Below are 26,951 nucleotides of genomic sequence, written 5' to 3'. Positions count from 1 at the left end.
CGCGCTCTTCTGTCACCTTTATTACGTTTTGATTCTTTGTGCCCATGCCTGGCACACGCCTCTCCTCCAAGAGGAAAACTGATGGCTTTCTGTTGTAAGTGCATGAAGTAATTGTCTTTAAAATATCTGAATATTGGATGTCGCGAAGCAAAATACATTGCGAGGGACGCAATCGACTTTTTGCGCTTGATTGTCCTCAGATGTTCCGACACTCTGGGTTGCAGGGCGCGAGCTTAGACATAAACCACCATGACGTCAGCATTTCCTAGGGGCACTTATTTTGCTAAAGAGCAATTAATGCTTTTTTTTTTTTTTAACGTATGCGAGCATGGTACTGAAACAGTATTGTTCGTGGTAGTTGAGGGTTTGTGTAGCTGAAATTGTGGATGGCAGAGATGCAGGGAGTTATTAAACTAAAGAATCCATGTGGTTTTATTTAAAGCATGCGATTTTATGTACAGGCAGCCTGTAGTTTTAATTCTGGTGCTGGAACGATTGCCGATTGTATGTGTTTCTAGTAACTGGATCTCTGTATGTCTTAAAGAAGCTTCCTAAACCTTTGAGTCCAGAGATCCGCACCGCCGTTTTCAAAGATCTGAAGGGAGGGTGCTGTTATCGGGACCTGCCAGTTCTCTCCACTTGGCTGTCAAGTGTTTTAAGGCGTCAGCAGCAGTGAGGAGGAGGAATTGAGGCAAATTCCCTGCCATCTTTTTCGGGAGTCATGTCTTTACATGTTTTGGATAGCAAAACATCAATGGTCAGTGGGTCGTCTTGTGAGGCGAAGACCAAAAAAAAATCATTAACATCACCTGTTGCTTTACAGTGGATTTGTTGTTTTTTTTCAGTAGACTTTTGTAGAAGAGCAGTAAAATGCCTTTAATGGCATGCAGGTTAGCTTAAAATGACCCTCTTTTTATATGCTTGATTGGCCAACTCAGCAGGTCGTCAGAGCTAGGAGTGACGGTAGCACAACGTTCAGCACCAGGGAGGCAGCGTGTTTTTGCTCCTGCTTGCTTTTTGTTGCTGCCTAGAGAGGCATGTAAGACTGATAGGGCAGACTGGATGCTTACAAGCACTAATAAAAGTACCCATGGCTTCCTGAGGTTGGCCATGGGTGTGTGGCACATGTAGTCAGTAGCTGAAAAAAGGTTGGAGGGGGATAGGGGTAGAAGAGAAGGGACACCTCTGGCTAGGTTAAATAAAATTCAGGACATCCTTTCTGAGCCCTTGTCTGTTTGTTTGTTTGGGTTTTTTTTTGTTTGCTACTTTGTCAGACTTTTGCATTTTTAAGATATATATTTTTTAAATTATGTCATCTGTACATATTTCAAAATTTGTAGCCTGTCAGAATTCAGTGTGCTAAAGATGTGGCCTGAATTACTTGGGAGGGACTGTCTGGATGAACATTAAATCCAATCACAAACAAGCTCTGGAGAATATTTACTAGCTTGAAAGGTAGTGTGGAAAGTAAGCCAGAAAGACCTTACTGGACAGCAACACCAATGTTTGCACAGCTTCTAAATGTTTGCCTGCTAGCACATGGCTTTCTCTTGGGGTCAAGTCTGGTCTTTGGCTTCAGCAGCACTGCTTATAAATAAACATGTCCTGAGCAGATCAGCTGATAGCAAATTTTTTGCTGCTTTGTTTAGTTTTGCCATCTGGGAGGTGTACCAAAAATGAATCAGCACCTGCCTTTTTGAATCATTTCGCTATATACCACCAAAATATTAGCACCATTTACCTCCATGGCTCATCTGCTGTTCTGAGATCTCAAATGCCAAACAAGGCGTCAGCTCTAATAGATCTTGCACTTAAACTGTGGCATTGAAAGCAAACCACAACTGCTGGATTTAGCCTTGATCTCCGGGGCTGGTTCCTGCAATAGATGACCATGTCCGTCATGTTCTGTACAGTATTTCGAAATGGCACATGACATTCCAAGTAAGGACTCAGGAGGGTTGTCCATTTTTTCTTTTTGAGTGAAAAAGATAGTGACTGAGCTTGACAATATATGATTATTTATTTGGGACATAGTTCATATATTTATTGAATTGGAGTTGCCTGGATACTTTCACATGAGATTTGTTGCTAGAAGGTGCGGGGCGTAACTTGCATGAAATGGCAGTTATAACCAGCCGGTAGTGCTTTCCTTGTGCTCACCAGTGTGAGTAAAAAAAAACCCAAACTTTTATATTTAATCAGAGGGGCTACTGCCGTTTCTCTATTCGGCTGGAGGAATAAGAGAGAGTCAGTAAGTAAGCGGGCATATATGAGTAGTCGGTGAGAATCTCAGTAAGCCAGTGTGTGTGAGAGAATGTGACTCTGGAACCCATGAGGGGAGGGTTAATATTGGATCAGGTTCTCACAAATGGAGACAGGATCTCTAACGTCCAGGTAGGAGCCCAGCAAAGGGCCATGGGTCATCAGACAGCATGGTTTGACATAACCTAGTTCAGAGAGGTGCCTGGCAGATCAACCGAAGGACCTGTTCTAAGGATCCTTGGAGATAGCAGTGATACTGCATGGTTGAGGAAGGGCAGCTATAGTCCCGCTTCACAAAAGCTGAAGCAGAGAGGGGGAGGTTTGAGAACTACAGGCTGGTTAGTCTTACCTCAGTGGTGGGAAAATGAATGGAGACTCCTTTGAAGAAAGATAGTAAGCTGTCTACAATCCAGTGAGTTGAGGAAAGGTTGTGTCAACCAAATCTGATTGATTTAATTTGATAGGCTGATGAGGGAATTAAATCAAGGGCAAGCACTTGATGTGATTGGTCGGGATTTCAGCAAACATTTGCTACAGTCCAGCACAGAAGGCTCTTAAATAAAATAAGCAGCTGGGGCGTGGGTCTTAAGATTGTGGAATGGATAAGAAACTGGTTGACTGACAGATGATGGCAGATAGTGGCAAATGAGACACACTCTGAGGAGAGGAAGGTGCTTAGTAGAGTGCCTCAGGGATCGGTTCTGGGACCAGTTCTATTCAAAATCTTTGTGAGTGCTATTGCAGAGGTGTTAGAAGGAACAGTTTGTCTCTTTTGCTGATGACTTTAAGATCTGCAACAGAGTGGACACCCTTGAAGGAGTAGAGAGAATGATGACTGATCTAAGAAAGCTTGAGGAGTAGTTTGAAGATTTGGCAGCTGGGATTCAAAGCCAAGAAGTGTAGTTATGCATTTGTGGTTCTGTACATAATGGGGGGGGGGAGTGAAATCTTGGGGCATTGGCATCTGATGAACTGGATGTAGCAAAGCAATACAACAAGGAAGTGACTAGGGCTAGAGCGATGCCGGGCTGCATAAGGAGAGTCATGACCAGCAGGACAATGCTCTTGTACAGGTCATTGGTGAGGCCTCACCTGGAATACTGTGTTCAGTTCTGGAGACCATATCTCAAAAAGGATAGAGGTAGGATAGACTTGATCCAGAGAAAGGCAACCAAAATAGTGCAGAATCTGCACCAAAAGCCAAAATTTGTATACCCTAGAGGAGAGAGAGGGGGGGATATGATACAGACCTGAAAGGTATTAATAAGCACAAGAATCAAACCTTTTCTAATGAAAGGAGGTTGTAGAACTAGGGGTCATGATATGAATCTCCAGGAGAGTAGACTGAGGAACACCATCAGGAAATATTTTTTTCAAAGAAATGGTGGTGGATGTCTAGAATGCCCTTCTGGAAGAGGCAGTGAAGACAAGAATGGTAGCAAAAGGGAGTGAGATTTAGCTATCTAGTTGTTTCCATCAATGTTTGGCAACGTCCTCTCGTGATGGCGGTAGGGCAGGGACAGTCTGCTCTTGTGTTTCTGTGGCTGCGTCAGGCCTTCTGTACACAGCAGTGAGGAACGGATGAATGAAGTTGGGGGAGGCCATTGCCTGCTTGAACGGTTCGGGTGGGGCCCTTCGCCCCTTATAGTATGCAAAAAGTTGAAAAGGGAGGAAGGACTCACCATTAATGTCCTGGGATGGGGCATCCTCACCCTTCGAGTAACCCGCATGGAGCAGCAGTTGCAACCCTAAACACCTTGCTGGTCAGACTGGATGGACCATTTTGGTCTTTACCTGCTGTCATTTACTATGTTACTATGTAAATTATACAATGTGTAGTATTCTTTAGTAGACGGTCTTGAGCTATGAAAGGATTTCTCCGCTTCTATGTGCGGGAATGGTGGGGGAGCCAAACCCAATGTATGCCCAGACCCCCTGGTGCAGCAGCTCGTTGCCGAAGGTAAAGCACTGCCCCTTATTTGCTGGTGTTATTACATTGCTTCATGGCTTATCTCGCTGAATTTTCTGCTTGTATGTCACCGGGGTACCGGACAGCCTGGGCCCCTCGGTGTATGTGCATTTACAGAGTGGAATCTCAAAGGGCCATGCTCACGTTTCTCTTAACGTCTGCTCGGGTTCCGTCTTTGTTCCGTGTGCTCTTCTAGCCAGCACACGCTGAGGGCCCTGAGGAGCCAGCCGTACCTCCCCAGCTTTGCATGGAGTGATGCTCTCCGTGTCTGGGGCGGCGGAGGTGGCTGTTGCGCTGCTCGTTTCACCGAGATGGAAGCATCCCTCCTAAAACCTCGCCTCGGTTATGACCCAGTGTGACCGCATGGAGCAGTCTTGGCATTGAACAACACTCTCAGAAGGCATTAATGGCCATCTCTCTAAAACGCCGCCACTAAGTACGGATTGCATGCCTTGTGATCTCTGAAGCGAAAGCTGTTTTGCCTTCAGGTGAGCTGACAGATGAAAGGGCGATGCAGACACCTGGGGGAAGTCAAACAAGTAGGCTGTACACTGGGTCTACTGTTTATAACTTCCATCTGTCCTGCTATAAACTTTTTATGACATGGCAGGCAAAAAAACTAGCTTGATTGACTGACTGTGAATTCTGATCTTTTCCAGTAGCTGAGCGTAGTGACTGATTCAAACTAATTATTTTAATGACTGTATGCAAGCTGTCTGTATTATTAGACGAGTAGTCTCGCATGCATTTGTAGGGTGACAGAACTGCAAGGCTCAGTGAGGCTCAATGGGAACCAGTAATGCATTATTATGAATCTGACAAGGGAAAGAAATTTGGCACAAGAAACAGCATTTTTGCCCAGAAATGATCCTGGCAACTATATAATGCTACTGTTCATCATATTATTATTCCGAGTTAATTCAGACAGAAACCTGGGGCTTCATAGGTCACCTTACTCGCATATAAAGGCCTTGCATGGATCAAGAATTTTGAGAGCATCAGGCCTTAAGAATTTTGGCCTTGGGCAAAAAACCCAGAAGTAAGACCCTACATGGTTTTTACTGTTCAACAGTCTTGACAGTTCCTGAAAGCAGAGTGCGAACCCTTGAATAAGAAACAGTACCTAAATGTTTTCCGCTTTGAAGTGGCTGAAAGGCAGAATATAAATAAATAATATTAATAATAAAAATAATTTAGAAAAATCACAATATTAGCCAGGGTTAAGTGTGTCTGAGAGAATTTCACAATGGTGTTCGTCCATTCCATCCCACCAACATTGCTGTACTTTGGAAGTAATAGTGTAAAAGTATTGCCTCCTTTTAAGCTTGAGAGAATGAAAACATATCATCTGAACTCTATACTAGCATATCGTGGACTTATGTTTTGTATTATATTTTGAAGGAACTGTGTAGTTGTTGCTGGAACAATGAAAAATGTGTGCATATGTATCTGTGTGTGTGTGTGTGTGTGTATATAAAACAAAAAAACCCTGAAAAAACATACACTACTAAAGTGAAAAAAAAATGTTTTGTATAATTTGTATAATTTTTTGATCTGCTTCTGTATTATTTAAATCAATTATTTCTACTTTAGTAGTGTTTTTTTTTCAGGGGTTTTTTGTGATTTATACATATTAGTAACATTACAATTGGATTGTATTTTAGTATTGTCACTGGTTGTTATCTATCTATCTATCTATCTATATATATATATCTAGATAAAGAGAGAGATCACAAATATCCACATGAAGCACTAATGCAACATATTGAATCAATAAAAAAATATTACAATTTTAGCACAAGTATGAGTTAAGAAATATATGACAAAGGAAAAGCTTGATTTCCTGCATTTTTTTGTTGGAATGTAAACCGATGTGATATGTAAAATCGAACACCGGTATATAAAAATAAATAAATATGTAATAAAATAATAAATATGTAATAAAAAATTGTAATTTTTGTATTGATCCAGAATGATGCATTAGTGCTTCATGTGGATATTTATTTGTGATCTAGATTAGAGAGAGGCACTTTATTTATAATTGTACACTGTCTATGACTTTCTTACAACTATATATATATATATATATATATATACACACACACACACACACTCTGATCTATCTCTGGCCATCCGTGAAACTCATACACCACACATCTTAGAAAGAAAAATGGATTCTCTACAGGTTGTTACTGGACCAACATTAATAATTATTCAGAGATGCTGTAGTACATGAAAGAAGCATGGAAAGGATAGGAAAAGAATGTTGGCACTTTGCAATAACTAGATAAGAAAGCCAGGAGAAAGCAGAGCAAAGCAGTGCCAAGAGGGAAATACATTTCATTAGCATATCACCGAGATACAGTAAGTGCATCCAGAGCCTGGCTCTTGCTGTACACAAAACTGGTGCACGGCATCCACCAAGATCATGAATTAAAAATGAAAAGAGATTGTTTGCACCTTTTTATAGCAACTAGATGAGATACATCAGAAAGCAGGGCTAGAGTACAATAAAATATTGCCAAATGGGCCATAAATTTCATGACCAGTTCATTACTGATGTACAGTAAGTGCATCCAGACTTCCATTAGAGCTTGCCTGATGCTGTTTCCTGTCCTTGGTGTCTGTTTCAGTGCAGGCACAGAGACCCTCATTTGCTGTTCCCACATGAAAGCTGTTGAGCATCTGTAAGCGATGTTTATCTGCTTTTAATATTTTTAGCCTACATGCTTACTGTGTTAGAGAAACCCTATGTGTCTGAATGCTAGGAGGCTGGGTGGGTATGTCTGTTACAGTGCACAGAATTTTATCATGCCCTGATTAAATATCTTGGACGCTTGCCAAAAATTCCAGATGTTTAATGCATGTAGGCTTTTCAATAACCTTAAACTCCATGTTAAAACTCGTGGAAAGAAGGCCTTCACATAATTGGCCCTTATCATAACACTTTAGTGTTTATTTATTGGTTCCAAATTAAATAGAATCACCTTTTTCCTATCACTCATCACTAACAGTGCCAGTGTGAAATCCTGATTTGAAATCTTTTTTATGCTGGATTCATTTTTAATAGTTACATAAAATGCAGGTGGTGTATATCCTTTTTTTTTTTTTTAACAATATCTATGTGGTGCCAAATCCAAGTCACCTACAATAAGTTAATATATAGGATATCGACTGCCCAATAAGAATACAGGAATTGAAGATGGAGGTAATGCATATAACTAGGCCAGCGTAAGTAAATGCGCCTTTAATTGCTTTTTGAAAAAAAGTTATTGAAGGGGGCCTCGTGAACTTGAGGTGGAAGGTTGCTTCGTAGGAAGGATGCAAGAAGAGTGAGAGGCCCAAAAATGGGAAAGAAGGCTAGAGAGGGAGATGTCAGGCAGAGATGGAATGACTGAGCATAGCAGGGGGGAGGAGAGACAGCAGGGAATGGAAGCCTTGGACACCCATTTCAGGGTTGAACTGGAACTGTGCAAATTGCAGCTTGGTTCGAGCTCTTCAGATAGTATTGGAATTTCCCCGGGTGCGCCGGGGAATTTTTTTTGAACTACTTGTATGGCATTTTTATTTTTTTCCACAGATTTCAAGGGAATTCCCATGCCTTAGGTTTGGAAACTTGACGTTCAAGACATTTCTTGTTCACTGGAGTAAATCATTCATTGGCCAATGGAAATCCACCACATAATTGGTTTCCGCCCATGCCTGAGAAGGTAGGGATAGGTAGGACTTGGCTTGCTTGGTGCCAGTGTGTGCTAAGAAGAGGAAGCCACTGACTTAGCAGAGGCCTCAGGCTTAGTCTAGACCCAACTCTGCCATGCACTCTTTCTGGTGGTTTGCTCAGTGGTTAAGCAATCATACAGCTCTGCCTTAAGTTCAGTGTCTTACACACTGATTTGTAGTGAAGATTTTGGGGAACCCTTTTTTTTTTTTTAACTTTTCTAGTGACTTTGTTGAGGCGTGATTATTGTGATCAGGTGGCGTAGGTCATTGTTCCGTAGTCACATGGATCTGTATTCCTGTTCAGTGTCTTACACAATACAAACTCGTCGAGTGGATTTGTAAGGTAGAAAGAACTTTGAATCGTATGCAGAAAAACAGGGACACAGTTAAGAGTATGTGTGACGACATATATCTGTGTGTCTTTGTGAGAGTGTGGCCGGTCTGATAGCTTCCTCTGTATTCTCCCACTACCCCTCCCACACGAACTCCACTGAACAAGGACAGGGTCATACGGTATTGCTTCACAGAACCCCCCCCCCCCCCACCCCCCGCAGTTCAGCACACATGTCTTTCTCCCCACCTCTGTTATTTCATGGTTTAATACCACAGTTTCAACTCCCTGTGGTGCCAGGGCTTCCCAAACTTGTCCTGGGGACCCCACAGCAAGTCAAGTTTTCAGGATTGCTATGGTTTTGAGGTGTTGGAGTGGAGACTTGGGTACTGCGGTGATGGTCATGCCCACGGGGAGGAGCCCCGTGAGAAACCGCAGTACTAGGCTAGACTCTATACACGCAGACACAGAGAATTTGTATTTATTATATAGCTCGGTGGTACTTCCCAGGAGGGGCAGCAGTGAGTTAACTTAGAAGTAGTCCAGGGGTCCTCAGCAGAGGAGACCAGTCTCACACTTGAGTAGATGAGAGGCAGCGCAGGGTAGCAGAGGAAGGTCCCGGATGTAGACTCCAAGCACTGAAGCTGAAGATGAGACAAACTTGAAAGGGTTGTACTCACTGAAGCAGAAAGCTGTATTAATGAAGATCCTGGCAGCCAGAAGTAGTTCAGATTCAGGAACCAGAGTTGGGAGAGCAGGCCCTCGAGGAGCGAGTACCCGGTATCCCAGATAGGTACCTGAAAGAGAGCATAAGGGCCCCCGAGGAGGGGGTACCCAGGTTAGCGATGAAATACCCCGAAGGGCAGAGAGAAGGCTTCCTGCAGCAGCAAGGAAGCGGCAGAATAGCTTAGACCAGAGGCAGTCCAATCCAATCCAATCCTTGTTAACTCAGTTTGTTAGCAAATGAAGGGCAGGCTAAATACCCGGATGTCGTGATGTCACTCAGAGGGGACGCCCCTGAGGTTCCCGCCATGACGTGGGTGGCGTCCGCACGCTTTCACCATAGGAGGCCCTCAGGAAATCCATGGCTAACACCGTCGCCGTTGCCTTTCCGGGGATGCTGGAGAGAGCGGCATGAAGACACTGCAGCAGCCATCTTCCCAAGGCTTGAGGAGAGAGAAGGAAGAAAGGTGAGGCACAGAGGTCGAAGCCGTCTGAGACCGGACGCAACAAGGATATCCCCAATGAATATGTATGAGATAAATGTGCACATCTTGGAGACTCATTATATGCAAATTATCTCATGGATATTCATTGGGGATATCCTGAAACCCCGATTGGCTGTGGGGTCCCCAGGACAGGTTGGGGAAGCCTTGGTATAAGCCTTCATTTGCTAGAGGCCTGCATTCCCCCCGTAAGTACAGCTCCCCTGTAACAGCCAAAAAAAAGTCCCTTCCATAACTCCCGTACGTACCAGTCAGCTCTTTGTGCCAACCTCGCTCATCTTGCTTGTTCTTTTTCATGACCCGGCAATTTCCTCTGCTCCTTTGCACTTGCAGCTCCATTCAGAACCAGGGCTGGGTTCCTGTCACCATGAACCTTCCTGCCTGACCACCCAGGGATTTCTCCCTTACTTTCGTAGCCCGCTCTTAGCATTCTGGTTATTGCATTGACGAGCAATCCATGCAGTCAGGGGCAATGAGTCTGGCCACAAGTCGTCCACCTCGAGCAATGACCATGATTCCTCATCCCCCAGGGGCTGCGAGTGCTGCCTCCGCATCACCCCCCAGCTGAACGGAAGATCTGACTTGGGGACTGAACTGGGAAGCTTCTGCATGGCAGTGCTGCACACCTGTTACCAGGAGGGCCCCTTCACTTGACTTCTGGGATTAGCTGTAAATCCAGCTAATTATGAAGCAGCCCCCTCTTCCTCCTTCTCTTTCAGCGTGTCCTCAAGTGGCCAGACGCCATCATTTCAAGGAAGAAACGTGCACTCCCTTACAGTCTCTCTTACACACTTTTGGCAGGGTAACGGACTTGGCCTGCTGCCTGTCTGGTGCCCACTGCCAACACTGTCGAATTGGGTTTTTTTAATTTAAAAAATATATGATTAATATCAGTCAAACCATTTTTTGATAGGTTCACACACCTCTAGTAATAATAAACAGTTTGAAAATTGCCTGGTACTTAAATTGAAGCCAGTCCAGAGAACGGAGTAGTGAGAACCCATGGAGGACCGTGGACGAGGACATGAGCTGCAAGGTGTTGGAAAAGGCAGGGAAAGGAACTGTGCCAGGGAAACCAAGTGAGGAGCAGGCTGGACAAATAACCTAATGATGTACGGCATCAAATGCACCACAAAGAATGGCAGGATTTGTCTTGAATCTCCCAGCTATGCTGTTTTTTTTTTTTTTATTTCCTTTGGAAAACTCGTCACACTGAGCGAGTTGAACCACTGCTATTTGCCGTTTCGGAAAAGTAAGTGCCTGATCCTTCTCCTCTTACATGTGAATTTAGAATTCAGGCATTTGACAATGAGAGACATGAAAGTTAAGCATCACGGACTAAATAAAATGCCTTCCCACATAGTTCCAGCTACTCAGAGCCTTTATTAGAATGAAGTCTAAAATCTCTCTGTAAAACGCTTTCTGTGCTCCTTACATGGGGTTCTGTTTTTCGATGAAAGTTGGATTTTGCCTACATAGGCGGCTGAATGCCAATTGGATGAATCCCACATTGCCAATGGTTTTCTCCCTCTCTCGTGCCTTGTGCATGCAGCGTGAGTAGGCTACCTTCTCGCCCTGTTCCTGGATTGTAACTGACAAGTAAAAGAAGTGATATGACCATCCACATCTTTAAGACAGGCATCCGAAAAGTGTATCGTGACGATCCCCTTTAGGCTGCCCTATATTTGGACATTGCAATGTTTTATCATTTATTGTCAACATGAAAGCGATTACAGACTGTAATTACTTTGCGGGCCTTATTTGAACAAATAAGATCACTGGGTGCCGGCATCAAAATTAATAGAGCTTTTCAAAATTTTCCACATGTTTCCGAAGGATATTTTCCCCATTCTGTGCCTCCTAAAAAAAACAAAACAAAACCAAAAATATCTATGCATATATTGGACACAATGTAACAAATATAACAAGGCACTGAATGACTTATGCAAAAAGAATCTTTATTGAATAAGGCTGCATAGGTGCATGTCCCCTATGGGAGATTCCTCGGGAAATTAGAAAGCCATAGGCTAGGAGGCAGCGTTCTGTTTCCTGTCTATTGCTAACTGGCTAATAGACAGGAAACAGATGGTAGGACTAAATGGTATTAGTGAAGTATTGCAGGGATCAGTATGGGGACCTGTATTGTTTAGCATATGGTGGTGGATGTAGTGATAGTGCAGTGTATTTCTTTTCTTTTTTAAGTTTGCTATTATGGTTGATATGTGTATTGTGATTTGTAATAGTTTTAGAAGTATTGTTTTATGTATAACAAATTGTGTGTATGTGTATATATAGATACAGATGTAATCCGCTTTGAACATGTGGAAATGGCAGAATATAAAATGGAATACATCATGGAGAAGGCAGGGCTGGTGCAAGAGTATTTGGTACCTCTAGCACAGAACTCCAGAACAGTCTTCCCTTATTTTGGTGTTATTAACTCTGGCACAGCACACCTCTGGGCCTTGTGCTAGTAGGACTTTGCTGCCCCCAAAACTTTGTAACTCTAAGTGACTTCCTAATTTGCCTAATGTTAGCACCGGCCCTGGGAAAAGGGAATGAGTGAGGGAATCAGATCTGCAGATGACACAGATAGTTCAAAGTTAAAACAGCAGCAGATTAGAAACATAGATGGCAGAAAAAGATTATATGGCCCATCTAGTCTGCCCATCTTCCCAACTAATTTAACTTTACTATTCCCATCACTCTCTCAGAGATCTCCTGTGTTTATCCCATGCTTTCTTGAATTCAGATACAGTTTTTGTCTCTACCACCTCCACTAGGAGGCCGTTCCATGCATCCACTACTCTCTCTGTAATGAAATATTTCCTAAGATTTACCCCCCTTTCGTCCTCATTCAATGACCCCTTGTAATAGAATCTCCTTTCATTGAAAGGGGCTCGCCTCCTGTGCATGGAAATCTTTGAGGTATTTGAAGTCTCAATCTTCTCTCTTCTGTCTCGCCTTTCTTCTAGGTTGTACATGTTTAGATCTTTAAGTCTATCCCATGCGCTTTAGAATGAAGATCACTGACTATTTTAGTAGCTGCTTTCTAGAATGAGTCCATCTGGTTTATATCCTTTTGAAGGTACAGTCTCCAAAATTGTACACAATATTCCAGATGAGCTCTCACCAGGAACTTTATACAGGGGTAATATTACCTCCCTTTTCTGATGACCATTCCTCTCCTTATGCAGCCAAAAAGGTTTTTTGGCTTTTTTGTTGCTTTATCCACCTGTTTGGCCACCTTAAGATCATCAGATACAAAAACACCCAGATCCTGTTCTTCTTCAGTGCTTAGAAGAATTTTTGCCTCCAATACTGTACCTTTCCCTTGGGTTTTGCATCCTAAATGTATTACTCTGCATTTTTTAGCTTAAATCTTAGCTGCCAGACCTTAGAGCATTCCTCAAGCTTTTCTAGATCCCTCTTCATGTTTTCCACACCTTCCTTGCTGTCTACCCTGTTGCAGATTTTGGTATCATAGGCAAAAAGACAAACCTTTCCTGACAATCCTTCCGCTATGTTGCTCATAAAAATAATGAAAAGAACCAGCCCACAGACCAATCCCTGAAAGACACTGTTAGTAATGCCCCCCTCCTCAGAGTGAACTACATTTACTACTACCCTTTGTCACCTTCCACTCAGCCAGTTTTTTAAAAAAATTTTATTTCTGAATTTTCAATAAAGAACATACGTTAATGAACATTAACTGAATACAGATTATGATACTGCATATAATAACAATCTCCAATATTTCAAGGGGTAATTATAAACTACATCATCTGTATTTTCTCAAGGCAATCCAGGGAAAAGAAATTTTTACATGAGCGGTTTAAGGAATCCAGTTTTTAGAAAGAAAAGAGAAATTAATCACTTTTCTCATCGCATACAGAGAAAAACAACTTAAACCTCTTTGGAACAGGCTATCATAAAACTAACTTTGAATACTAACAACTTTCAGCAGAGAGTATTAAAAGTAGAGAATTCAGCTTTGTTGTGTAACAAAGTAGCTTTAGTTGAAGATAGATTGGATGAAGTGGAAAAAATGCAAACAATGATAAAATCTGAAATGATTAATGAAAAAAGTTAGAATTTCTCAAATTCATTAAGATATCCTTATCTTAGGGTATTGAATTTTCCTTTTCAGAACTTAATATCAGCTGTAGATATGTTCAAAGATTATATGCAATATGTATTAAAAATGCCTAAACAATCATTGCCTGCTCTGGCAAAGGCCTTTTATATACATCCAAGGAATACAGAAGATCATTTGGGAAATATACAATCAGAAGGGCCACTTAATTTGACTGAGGTGATAGAAATGTCAATCGATACTAATATTGCTACTAGAAGTACACTCTTTGTATCATTTTTGTTTACAACTGAGAAGGATACGGTTCTCCGATTATTTCTCAGACATCGTCTTGAGAAATTCCACGGACAAGTATGGATCTATCCAGACCTCTCAAGAATTACTCAATTAAAAAGAAAAGAGTTTCTCAAGTTAAAATCAGAAATCCTTGTAAGGGGGGCTACATTTATATTAAAATTTCCGTGTAGATGTGAATTAAAATATTTAGATCAGAAATATGTTTTCCATGAGATATCTCAGTTACGGTCTTTTCTGGATTTCACCCCCCCAAATGTGGGAAGTAATGCATACAGTTTCTAACCCAGTTGGCCATTCTAGGGCCCATACTAAGGGTGCTCAGTTTATTTATGTTGGCTGTGTGGAGCTGTGTCAAAGGCCTTACTGGAGAAGGACCTTGTGAGACTAGGAGATGGCATCTGAATGGCAGAAAAAATGTAATGTGGGCAAATTCAAAGTGAAAGCCCTAGGGAAAAAATAACCCCAACTACAAGTACACAATGTTGGGTTCTGTACTAGGAGTCAACACTCAGGAAAGGTAGCTTGGACTCCATGTGGATAATACATTCTCAACTCGGTGTGCAGCAGTGATCAGAAATGCAAATAGAATGTTAGGCATGGAGAATAAGACAGAGTATCATATTGCCTCTGTATCAATCCATGAAAGTATGGGACAGGGTGTATCGACAACTCCCTCATGCTACCGTAAGGAGCCCTGTTCAAGATTTTAGCCCAGGCCTCCTTAAGGCAGAATGCCGCTAGGGATTCTGGGTGAAGGGAGGTTCCCTTCACCCTACTATAAGAACCCAGGCCTAGAAAAGCTTGGGGAGGCCCCAGGGAGCTGGTAAGACCTCACATACTCCCAGACAGTGGATGTTTACCTTGAGTTTTGTATGCAGTTCTAGTCATCCTTATCTTAATAAAAAAAACCAAACATAACAGAACTAGGAAAGGTGCAGAGGAGGGCAATTAAAAGGGATAAAACAGCTCCCCTTGATGATAAACTATACGTGTTAGGGGTCTTCAGCTTGGGAAAGACACGGCTGAGAGGAGTCATGATAGAAGTTCATAAAAGCATGAGTGGGATAGAACGGATAAATAAGGATTGGTTATTTACCTTTTCAAATAATACTAAAACAAGAGGCCATGCCATGAAATTAACAACCAGCAGATTTTCTGGTACGGGCGCGTCCGCCACGCCGCTGACGGGCCGAGGGTCTGGGCACCCTCGGGTACATATCGTAGGCGCGAGGAGCACGGCCGTCTCTAAAGCGGGTGGTGTGAGCCCTTGGGCCACGGCGAGAGCTAGGGAGGAGCCCCAGCCACACCGTGGGAGGTGAGCCGGTGCTGGCATGGTGAGCCAGGCGTGTACCGAAGCAGGGATTCAGGAGCGGAGTCTGACCCTCAGCCGGACCTGCACGCCCATGACAACCAGCAACGCAATGTTGGTTGATGAACGGTCCTCCGACTGTTCCAAGCCCTTTCGGACCTGCCGCTGGGTAACGGCAAAGGGCGGCAGGCCGGACAGAGAACGAGGGCAGACAGAGTCCATGGTACACGAAGGACATCTTAGGCGTAGGCCAGTGCAGAGACAGAGGCAAGGACTGGTGCAGAGACATCAGAGGCAGGAACGAGGTATGAGGCATACAGGAGACTCAAGGGCGAGGTACGAGACTGGCAACATGGAGCGCCCTACACAGCCCACCCGCGGGGCTGGTCACGGACCACTACAGAGGTTGCCTTCAATAATAAGGTAAGGCTTTCTCACAGATATAGGAACGAGGTGCATGGCTTGCATCACGAAGCGCCCTACACAGCCCACCCACGGGGCTGGTCACGGACCACGACATGGCTTGCCGCAAGGCACCAGGACATCTCGAGGATACAGGAACGAGGTGCATGGCTTGCATCACGAAGTGCCCTACACGGCCCGCCCACGGGGCTGGTCACGGACCACAACATGGCTTGCCCCGAGGCACCAGGACATCTTGAAGATACAGGAACGAAGTGCTAGCATTCAGGAACAGGGTAAGGCAGATAGCTGCACTCCTGGCAGTCTATAGCAGGGTTTGCTGCACACCGGCAGCCTGAAGCAGGGGATTGCTGCACACCGGCAGCCTGAAGCAGGGTCATCTGGGAAACTCAGGAACTGGATCAAACACAGGATCCAGAACAGACATCAGGTAACACATCAAGGCAAGGTCAGGAACAGACATCAAGGCAAGACAGGACAAGGAGCCATCAAAGCAAGGCAGACCACGGAGGACCTGGATCAAGGAGGAGATACAGACAACTGTAATCCGCAATCCAAAGGCAAGTTGCAAGTGAAATGAGAGTCCTTTTATACTGCAGGATGTAGGCAACTCCCTGGGAGGAGTTTGCCAGGACCGCCCCTTGCTGGCCCTATAACTGGGGTAGAGAGCTGCAGGCCGGCCCCTAGGGAGAAGGGCGTTGCCTCCCTCCCTCCCAAAATAGTAGAGCCATGCAAGCCACAGGCAGGCCTCAGGAACAGCTAGGCCTCCCAGGCCCTGGAGCAAGTCCTGGATGGTGCACAGGCGAGGCCCTGGCTTCGGAGCGTCCTCCGGAGGAAAGGTAAGATACCTCCTGTAGCGCAGCAACAGGGGGGATCGTAACATTTAAAACAAATCATAGAAAGTACTTTTTTTAGTCAATGCGCAATCAAGCTGTGGAATCAGTTGCTAGAGCACGTGGTCAGGGCGACGTTTGGACAAGTTCCTGGAGGAAAAAGCCAAAAAACATTATTCATCAGCCATCGCTATCCCTAGGAATGATTAAGAAGAAAACGATCTACTTTTTTGGGACCTGCCGGGATCTTTTGACCCAGACTGGCCGTTGCTGGAGACAGGATGCTGGGTTTGAGGGACTTTGGTCTGACCTGGCATGGCACTTTTTACACTCTGAAGTGAGATGTGCAGAGACCTGTGCCTAATGCGGCAAAATTCCCAGCCTCGGACCTTCAGTAGCAATTCCCCTCTCCTCCCTTCCTTCCATCGACAGGATGCTCCAGCGCAGTAAGCGTGGGGGTCTAAGCCTTCACTCCACGCCCTGCTTCTTGTGGGGAGCAGGACCTGAGAGCGCGCATTTACTGCAGCGGAACTCCATAGGGTACAGGACCAGGGGGCACAGCAGGGCTTTCGGGTTCATCCAGGCGGTGGCAAGAGCAAGGAAAGTCTCTCTCTGAGGCTGCTGGGATGGGGGGAGGGGAGGGGAGGGGTGGCAGAAGAAGCAAGGTGGGGCTTCAGAGTTTTCTGGGAGGGTGGGGTGGCGGCAAGGCACTGGCACTGGCACTAATAGTGCCTAGCGGCAGCATTTCACCCAGTTCCTCTCTGCAGATGCTCCCTCTTTGTGATTACTTTGCTGCATGAACTGAACCCAAAGTACTTTTTCTAGGCATTCTGGTAAACAAAAAAAAAAAAAAAGCCTCTCTTTTTCACAGGATTAACCTTTCTAATTTTAATGATAGGAGTACATTTTTGTGTGAGAGTGACAGAGAGAAGAGAAAACCTTCTGGTGAAAGTCTGTCTAGAACTGCTTCAAGAGAGGTTTCTCATCCCTGAAGGGAAGCAGATCAGTGAAGGAGCTCATGATGAATATTAACGACGTACACTTCATGGACCTGCAGTTATTTACGGCTGTCGGCAGAATTGCCAACTTAATTCCGTGTAATTCTTTAACCGTGTTTAATTGTGTGTGTTGCAATGAATAAAATACTCGGATTAGCAAGCAGTTTGCCACTGCAATTTTAGAGTCCTCCTCCTTCCATTTATTACCATTTTAAAGTGAGAACTGTTACATAACCAGGGAGGGGAAGAGGGGAGAGCCTGGTTGGGGACAAGCGAGGTGAGCTCTGTGTTCTTGGTGGAACATTTTTTGGTACAGGAGAAAATAAGTGTTTAGCCTTTGGAAGAATGCAGGGAAGGCAGGCCGCACCCCCCCTGGGGCTGTGTCTGGCGAGTCGGCCTGAGACGGAACAGCCCATAAAAATACCAGTCAGCAAATGTTGGCACCTTGCCATAAAAAGCTTTTTAAAATACACCTGTGAGACACATTTAAACCTAGGATCGTTGTTTGGACTCTTTTTTTTTTTTTTTTTTCTTTTCTTTACTAGGACTAGCAGCATTTTTTGGGGGTGGGGGGAGGGCGATATTTTTTTTTTCAGTGTTTTTTTACCACTGCATTCATAACCAGCTGAAGCAGTAAAACGATATACACATCCTGGGTCCATTCTGACGGAAAAGGCAGAAGTTTTTTTTCTGTCCGTTTTTCATCTGCGCATCTTCTTCCGAGGTGAAATCTGTTCTGTATGCACGTATTTGGAAAGTGCTCTTCTGTGATCGGGGCTTCAAGTTAACCGATTTCTTAACCGGCCAGTTAGAACGATTCCCTGTAGCTGTGCACGTGCGATCTGATGTTTTTGCTTTGTAGTTCATGGATTCCTCCTGGGCGCCTGGCGGCACCCGGTTGCTCAATGACTCCCCCAATAAGCCCGTCGCAGATCCGCACAGGAGCGCGCGCAGCCCTCCGCCTGGCTGGCCGGACCTTCCCTGCTCAGCCTCAGCAAGCCACCAGCTTGAAAGGAAGCAGAAGCATGAACTACTTTAACAGTCAGACCTTTCCTTTTTCGTCATTGCTTTCTTGGTTTAAATCTTTTATCTGGCACCCTGACTAGGCTTTTTGGCCTTCCTTTCCAACTCTCTTTCCCCCGTTGCTTTTGCCTCCCCCGGTCAGTATTTTGAGCCTTGCTCGTGTGGAATTAGGGCTTTGTGACCATAGGGACTTTGTTAAAGGAGCAGCAAAACTAAAATGAAACCGGAACTCGGAGCAACCTTTTGAGGGAGGAAATGGATCAGAAACGCGGGGGGGGGGGGGGGGGGATTAGGAAGTGCGTTAAGACAGGAAGGCAAAATCTTGGTGTTGGGAAGCTGGAGATGTAGGGTCTGAGAGAACAGGTAGGTAGGCAAGGAACTCGGGGTTACTGGGTGTCTTCAAGTGGGTAAGGTACAGGCTCAGCCAGGCCTGGCGTGTCCCATGTTCCTTAGAGAAAACGGCAGTACAAATGCATGCAATGCACACAACGGGGAGGACCCAGGACCAGCTCAGCCTGTTCCCCCTGCTTCCTTAAATGCAAAGAAACGTGCCTGGTTATCTTTAACTGAGGCAGCCATAACTGTTATTACTCAGCATTTCTTTAATGCAGGGCTGAAAATCATATCTTTGAGAGATCTTTGGCCTCCAATGTAAGTCTTCGTTTAGTGTAGTCAAGAGGTAAAAGGAGCACTTGAAAGTAACTTGTGTCATTCTCTCCACTGCTCAACTCATGATTTATGAACTGTCTAGTTACGAAAGCAGCATAAATGCAGTCTTATTTGGGCATTTTTTAAAAAAATTGTTTCACAGATGGGGCATACGTTGTAGACTTGTAGTAAAATATCTGCTGTGGGATATTTTTGTCAAATTGGACCAGGCCATTACATTGCTAGACTGGAGTTTTGAAAAAAGAAAAACTGTTGTGTGTTTCAAACCTAATATGTGTAGGGGACAGCTGGGTGGTACTGGTGTTTATTTGTACAAAAGCAGCCTCTCTGAACTCCAAGGCAATGCTTGCCTGGGACGTGGCTATGCAAGAAGAGAATCGTTTGGGAATGTACAGTACTGCCATCAGCCTACACCCACTTACTTCACATTTTACTGAGCAGTGCAGCTTGTTAGGTCAGAAAGTGGAAAAAAAAAACCCTGGTTGTTTATTGTAGTATTTAGTAACTGAGTCAGATTTTAATAGTAAGTTTGTTTTACAGTGATATTGTTCTGCGGCTTTTAGGGCATTGTTGCTTTAAGGTCCTAAGCCTATTCTTGTAATTATTTTATTGTTTTGAGCATGATCTGTTTGCTATTTGGGGGATGAGGTGGGGGAGAGGCATTGGATTACTCTTTTATCTGGTATTATTTATGCTTTTTAGACTTTTTTTTTTTTCATAGCGTGAAGGTTTGTATTCCAAAGTGTACTGTATCTACTGTTTGTTTGCTAAACCTCGAGATAAGATTGAAAAAGCAATCTAGAAATTCAAAATAAATATTTTGAGTTAATTTAAAGGTTGGTGTCCACTGAACTATACCACACATGTTTAAGCACATTCTGAAAATTATTACTGAAATATTATAGTTTTTATAAGAAATTAAATTTTAGCAGTGCAGCCGTGCCACTGAATATACCTAGCTATCTTAAAAGTTAGCCAGATAGGTATATCTGGCTAACTTTAGACCTGGTTGCAGCTAACCAGCTAACTCCGCTCCTCCCCAGGACTGCCCCTGACATATCTGGCTAAATACTAGCCGGTTAAAGAGTTATCCGGCTAGAATTTAGCTGGACAAGTCGCTGAATATCGAGGCTGAGCCATTTGGGCAGATAACTTTTCAATTAAACCTCTAAATTACGTTTGAATATCCACTCCAAAACAAATGACCCCACCTTGGACACAGTGAAGGAGTTTGTTTTTAATAGTGGGGATGTTCAAACACCCACTGCACTCACAGGACTATCTCCACCTCTTTTTTCCAGCCCATTGGAGGGAACTCCCTAGGTTCAGACTGCACTTTTGGGGCATTCCTCTTCGCTTCTTTTGATGCTGGCACTGGAACCAGAGCAAAATTGCAGCCACTTGTGCCTATTTTTAGCTTGCCAGCCATCCATTTTTGGATGCCATTTTCAAACCCTGTTGAATCTGGAAAATATGTATTCCCAATATTGATCACCGTACTTTTAAAAACGCTCAGCAGAAGCTGCAAGCAAAGCTGGGAAAGGAAGAGCAGAGACCAGGAAGCTCCTGGGTTGATGTAAGCAGTTGCAAGCCTTCTTGCTTTTCTCTGTTCAGTGTGCTCAAGTTGAGCTCTTTAGAGCGGATTAAAGTTATAATTTTTATGGAGCTGATTGGACTTTGTGTGATTTGAACCATAAAAGCTGTGGATTTCCACAAATGTTTGGTGCTGAAACCCATGACACCCTCCGTGAATAGGAGGGTAAGAAGGAATAGCCCCTGCCCCTTATTTAAAGGAAGACTCAAGCAGTATTCAGGTCCTGAACCATGGCTGAAAGGCTGGAACAGCTCAGAAGGAAACATGGCTTGATCAGAACCTTTACCACTATACTGTTACGGGGCAGGAATCTGATGTGGACTTACTGGAGGAGATCCTGAACCAGTCCTCGGTAAGAGAATCATGTTTAAATGAACTTGATGCAGCTTCACTTTCTCTAATAACCTCCCTAAAGGAGATGGAATAGGGAACAGAAGCTGCTGAGAGTTATCAGGATCGTATCATTTCATGGAAGACACTTGCCAACAGGCCAATTCAAAGGGAGAAGGATAAAGTGACCAATGCTGCTGGCTCTTCAGTTACACATGCAAGGCATTCCCCTGCCTGGAAAGCTGTGAAGCTTCGCAAACTGACCACAGAGAGATTCTCGGAAGAAACAAGCTACTAGCAGGGATTCTGGAGCCAATATGAAACAGCCATTCACAAAAATAATAGTTTATTGGCAGCAGACAAGTTTAACTTCCTGAAATCTTACTTGAGTGGCACAGCAGAAAATGCCATAGCTGGACTAACCCTATCTGAAGAAACTATGAGATGGTCATAACATTTATTCTAGAGAGGTTTGAGCACAAAGATTTGGTGATCAGAAACATTTAAATAAGCTTTTAAACTTACCTAAACCCTGCTTAGAGATCCACAGATGTGCCTGTCTTATATAGACTATACAAGGAGTATGAAATTCAGATATACAGTTTGGAAGAGATAGGCATGGTCTCTGACAGTTATGGAGGCCTTTTGTTTCCTATATTGTTGAAATTAATTCTTGGCGACATTGCACTTGAATTTAGCCGAGAACAGGAAGAAGAAAAGTGGAAGGTAGCAATCCTTATAAAATTCCTACAGAAGGAAGTAGAAAGCAGGGAGAGAGCACTCAGCTTAACCAAATGGGAAGGTGCCCTAAAAGATACAGAGCATCAACACTACAGAAGGTCAAGCTTATACTGAGAGCAAAGGACAACGAAATGCAGTGTCCCTTCTGCTATTGCTCTCCCACTGTCTCTCTGAAGGCTTACAATATTTTGTGATAAAACAGATCACACCACCAGTGACTGCAAGAACTGATATCTTGTGTGCCTGACGCCATGACGCATTATCAGATTCAGGAGAGTTAAGGCAAGGATGGGTTTCTGCCTTTTCTTCTTTCAGGCACTGTTGGGAGTCATGGTGCCAAGGGATGAAGATGAAAGGTGGTGGACTCAGGAGTAATCTATGGAAATATTTCTTGACAGAGAGAGTGGTGAGTACATGGAACAGCCTTCCAGAGGAAGTGGTGGAGACAAGGACAGTATTTAAATTCAAGAAAGCACAGGATATAAGCACAAGGGATCTCAGAGAGAGGTAGACATTGAAGAACTGAGTATTTGGTGTGGATCGGCAGACTAGACATTTTTTTTTTCCTGCCATCATATTTCTATGCTGCACCCTCTCCCCGACTCTCCTTCACAATCTTCCAATAGGTCTCTGATTTCTTTGCTGTCCCAAAGCTTCCAATTATCCTGCCCTGCTCCCCATGAACCTCCAGTTCCTGTCCTCTTCCCTCCACAGACCTATAGATTAGATTCCCACCCTGGCCCAGATCCCCAATCGTTTCCCTCCCACTGTTCCTCTGCAGACCTCAAGGCTTGGGCTCCAGCACTGGCTCTGCTGTTGCAAGGCAGTGGGTGCAGGGCTGTGTGCTCACAGACTCTGTCCCCACACAGAAGACCAAAGGAGGCAGGGCCTGTGGCTACATGGCCCAGCTTGACTCAGTCCCCATGTTTATAGCCTTATATCAGCAGAACCCAAGCCCTGAGGTCTGTGGAGAGTAGCAGGAGGGAAAGGATCACAGGTTCAGGTGGGAATCAGATCAGGTCATGTTGGGGAGAAGCAGTGAGATTAGAGGTCATGGGGCAGGAACTTTGCTGCCCCCCCCCCCCCCCCGCAAATTGTGCTACTCCAGGCATAGACCTAATGTGCTTATTGGGAGTCCAGGCTTTAATGAAGGGAGGTTTATGCTTTGCATATGGGAAGAGATATCACATAATAGTAATGCACAATGAGAGACACCGTTACACAAAATGACACTATGGTATTATCTATTTCATCAAGTAGTGCAAGACTATAAACAAGGCATGGAACTGTATTGCTACAGATTGCTCAAGCATAGGCAAAGGGCCCCCAGAGTAGACAAATGATATGTTGCGTATATGATGGAGGCTATAAGAGAAGCAACATTTGGGAAGACATTTCCAGGGCTCTGAACCTTCATGTTGGAGAAAAATAACTGAAGCTCCGGTAATGACTAAAAGAAACAGAATCGGAGATTTATCCTAAGAAATCTACAAGATGCACAGAAAAGCACTGAGTTAGAAGATCTGGATTGAGATGCATGGAGATTCTTGTGGATGTATGGATCCCCTGATACAAACAAAGAGATTGTGTTTTAGTAATGACTAGGCCAAAATGATGAGACTGACAATGAAATGCTAAGAGAAATCAGGGAAGTTAACCAATTTGACAGTGCAGTAATAATGGGAGATTTTAATTACCCCAATAATGATGTGCTAGAAAGGTAATGATCCTGGATGGAATAAATGAGGGCTTGATGGAGCAGTTGTTTCAGGAAATGATGAGAAAGGGAGCCCTTTTAGATCTAATAGTGGAATGCAGGATTTGGTGAACATGGGGGGGGGGGGGGGGGCACTTGGCAATAGTGATCATAACATGATCAAATTTGAACTAAAGACTGGAAGGGGGACGATGTAAAGCTACAGCTCTAACACTAAACTTTCAAAAGGGAAACCTTGATTAAATGAGGAAAATAGAAAAAAACTGAAAGGTGCAGTTGTAAAGGTTTAGAGTACACAACAGACGTGGACATTGTTTAAAAATACCATCTTAGAAGTGCAGTCCAGATGTATTCCTCACATTAAGAAAGGTGGAAAGAAGGCCAAACAATTACCAGCATGGTTAAAAGATGAGGCGAAAGAGGCTATTTTAACCAAAACAACTTCTTTCAAAAATTGAAAGGATCCATCTGAAGAAAAAAAGGAAAAAGCATAAGCATTGTCAAGTTAAATGTAAAACATTGATATTTCAGGCTAAGAGAGAAATTGAAATGAAGTTGGCCATAGAAGCAAAAACTCATAATAAAAAACTTTTTAAAATATATCCGAAGCAGGAAACTGTGAGGGAATCTGTTGCACCATTAGATGATTGAGGGGTTAAAGGGGCTCTTAGGAAAGATAAGGCTATTGCGGAAAGGCTAAATGAATTCTTTGCTTTCGTGTTTACTAATGAGAATGTTGGGGAGAGACGGTTTTCAAGGGTGATGATTCAGATGAACTGAACCAAATCACAATGAATCTGGAAGATTGTCAAAATAAAGAGTAGTGAATTACCTGGACCAGATGGTATACATCCCAGGGTTATATATTTTTATTTATTTATTTATTTATAAAGATTTGTTGACCGCACCCTCCAAGGTTCGGGGCGGTTTACAGTAAAATGAGCATAATAAAATATAGTTTATGGTACAACATTCATATATAAAAAAGTTAAAAAAATCAATAAATGAATAAACATAAAGAGGGTAATAGGGGGCTACAGATACATTTAAAGTAGAGGTCCTGTCAATGGATGACTAATCATAGAAGGTCTTTGAGAGCCTGTTTAAATAGGTGTTGCTTTAGGGCTTTCTTAGTCTTGCTTGTCACTTAGAATTCTAATGGAATTGGGTATGAAATTCCATAAAATGGGGCCAGCGATGGAGAAGGCCTGCTCTTTTGTCATATTGAGTCTCGTTGCTTTAGGGGAAGGTACCTGAAGAAGAAATTGGTTTTGAGATCGGAGGCTTCGTAAAGGTGAAAAATTGTGGATAGACATGGGCTATTGTTGTTTTGAATGAGATTGTGTATAATGATTAGGATTTTGTATTTAATCCTCCAGGAAATTGGTAACCAATGTAGTTTTAGCAGGACAGGGGATATATGATCATGTAATTTGGTACTGGTCAGAAGACGTGCCACTGCATTTTATGACAACTGAAGAGGTTTAGTTGAGGAAAGTGGTAGACCAAGATATAGGGAGTTGCAGTAGTTGAGACCGTTAAGGATTAGGGATTGTAATATAGTTCAAAAGGCTGCTGGTTCAAAGAGAGGCTTAACATGTCTGAGGAGACGCAGTTTATAAAAGGATGATTTAACTACAGTTTTGATATGAGCTCTCATGTCAAGCTTGGAATCTAGGAAAATGCCAAGGTGGCGGGCTATCAAGGAAGTCTTGATGGGTGTATGGTTAATGAATATGGAGCTAGGGATGTCAAATGAGGGGCTATGAAATATCATGATTTCTGTTTTGGAGAGAATTAAGGAGAGTTTGTTATGGAGTTGCCAGGACTTCACAGATGATAAACATAAGGTGGATGAACTGGGAAGTGGACTGCCAAGTAGGGAAATAGAAATGGATATCGTTGGCATATATACGATAAGAAACCCCTAAGGTGGAGAGTAGCTGGCAAATTAGAGGGGTTGTAGATATTAAATAGAGCAGTGGAGAGGGCTGAACCTTGAGGTATGCCAGTGTGGAGAGGAAACCAAGAGGAGGTAGCAGAGTATAAATGTACTTGCTGGAATCAATTATCTAGGTAGGATGAAACCATGACATGACAGAACCAGAGAATTCAATATTCTTAAGACAAGAAAGTAAAACTTTGAGATTGATGGTATCAAATGCAGTAGATAAATCAAGGAAGATGGATACATAGGGTGTCCCAGAGTCAAAGCCTCTATGAATTGTATCTCTACTTGATAAGAGAAGAGTTTCAGTACTATGGTGGGGGCGAAATCCAAATTGGTATTGATCAAGAGGAGAGTGTTCATCAAGGTAGTCTGTAAGCTGCTTCAAAACTACTGATTCAATGATTTTAGAGAGGAAAGAAAGTGAGGAGATTGGCCAATAGTTATAATCAGTTGAGGAAACAGATGGATTCTTTAAGAAGGGGGTAACAGTGATTTTCAAGGAATCTGGAATGGTACCAGTGGCTAGGGATAAGTTGACAATTTTGGGCAATGGGTAATACAATGTCATCTTTGACAAGTTTGAGTAGAACAATAGAGCAAGAGGTAAAAATGCAATGTGTGGGTTTCATTTTAGATATGATGTTAGAGATTTCAGTACTGGCAATAAAGTCAAGAGTCCTAGGAAAAATCAGAGTCTGCATGAAGAACAGGGGTGGTAGTTGCTGGAAATGAGTCAGTCAGGTTCTGAATTTTACATTGAAAGTGATTTCCCAAGATTCACATAAAGGTTGTGGTGATATAACTTCAGGGTATTTACCCTTGGTGGAGGGGGGGGGGGGCAGGTAATAGATTTAACAGTATTAAATAGGATTTTAGGGTTGTTGTTGGCAGCCACAATACTTTTGGAATAAAATTTATTTTTTGCCGAGTTAACAGCGGCTCTGTAAGTGGCGCGTTCAGTGTTGAACTAAGTAAGAGAACATAACATAAGAACATAAGAAATTGCCATGCTGGGTCAGACCAAGGGTCCATCAAGCCCAGCATCCTGTTTCCAAGAGTGGCCAAGCCAGGCCACAAGAACCTGGCAAGTACCCAAACAACAAGAATATCCCATGTTACTGATGCAATTAATAGCAGTGGTTATTCCCTACGTAAACTTGATTAATAGCAGTTAATGGACTTCTCCTCCAATAACTTATCCGAATCTTTTTTGAACCCAGCTACACTAACTGTACTAACCACATCCTCTGGCAACAAATTCCAGAACTTTATTGTGCATTGAGTGAAAAAGAATTTTCTCCGATTAGTCTTCAATGTGCTACTTGCTAATTTCATGGAATGCCCTCTAGTCCTTCTATTATCCGAAAGTGTAAATAACCGATTCACATCTACCCGTTCTAGACCTCTCATGATTTTAAACACCTCCATCATATCCCCACTCAGCTGTCTCTTCTCCAAGCTG

At 43.3% G+C, this 26,951-nt stretch overlaps 1 protein-coding gene across 2 annotated transcripts in view; it reads left to right on the top strand.

Annotated features, from left to right (window-relative positions):
- The window catches only part of NUAK1 (NUAK family kinase 1), a 126,046-nt gene that overhangs the window by 1,230 nt on the left and 97,865 nt on the right, over positions 1–26,951 (top strand). Inside the window, exon 1 of one of the 2 annotated variants that reach the window (XM_029601540.1) lies at positions 18,798–18,850. The exons of the other annotated variant lie outside the window; for it this stretch is intronic. The gene's annotated coding sequence lies outside the window, so the exon portion shown is untranslated. Of the gene's footprint in view, positions 1–18,797; positions 18,851–26,951 lie in introns of those variants that run through there. 2 annotated transcript variants of the gene reach the window in all.

Source organism: Rhinatrema bivittatum, chromosome 4 (genome assembly GCF_901001135.1).
Source record: "Rhinatrema bivittatum chromosome 4, aRhiBiv1.1, whole genome shotgun sequence".
Classification (NCBI taxonomy): Eukaryota; Metazoa; Chordata; class Amphibia; order Gymnophiona; family Rhinatrematidae; genus Rhinatrema; species Rhinatrema bivittatum.
Note: the sequence above shows the minus strand (reverse complement) of the source record. Positions and strands in the feature narration are given on the sequence as shown.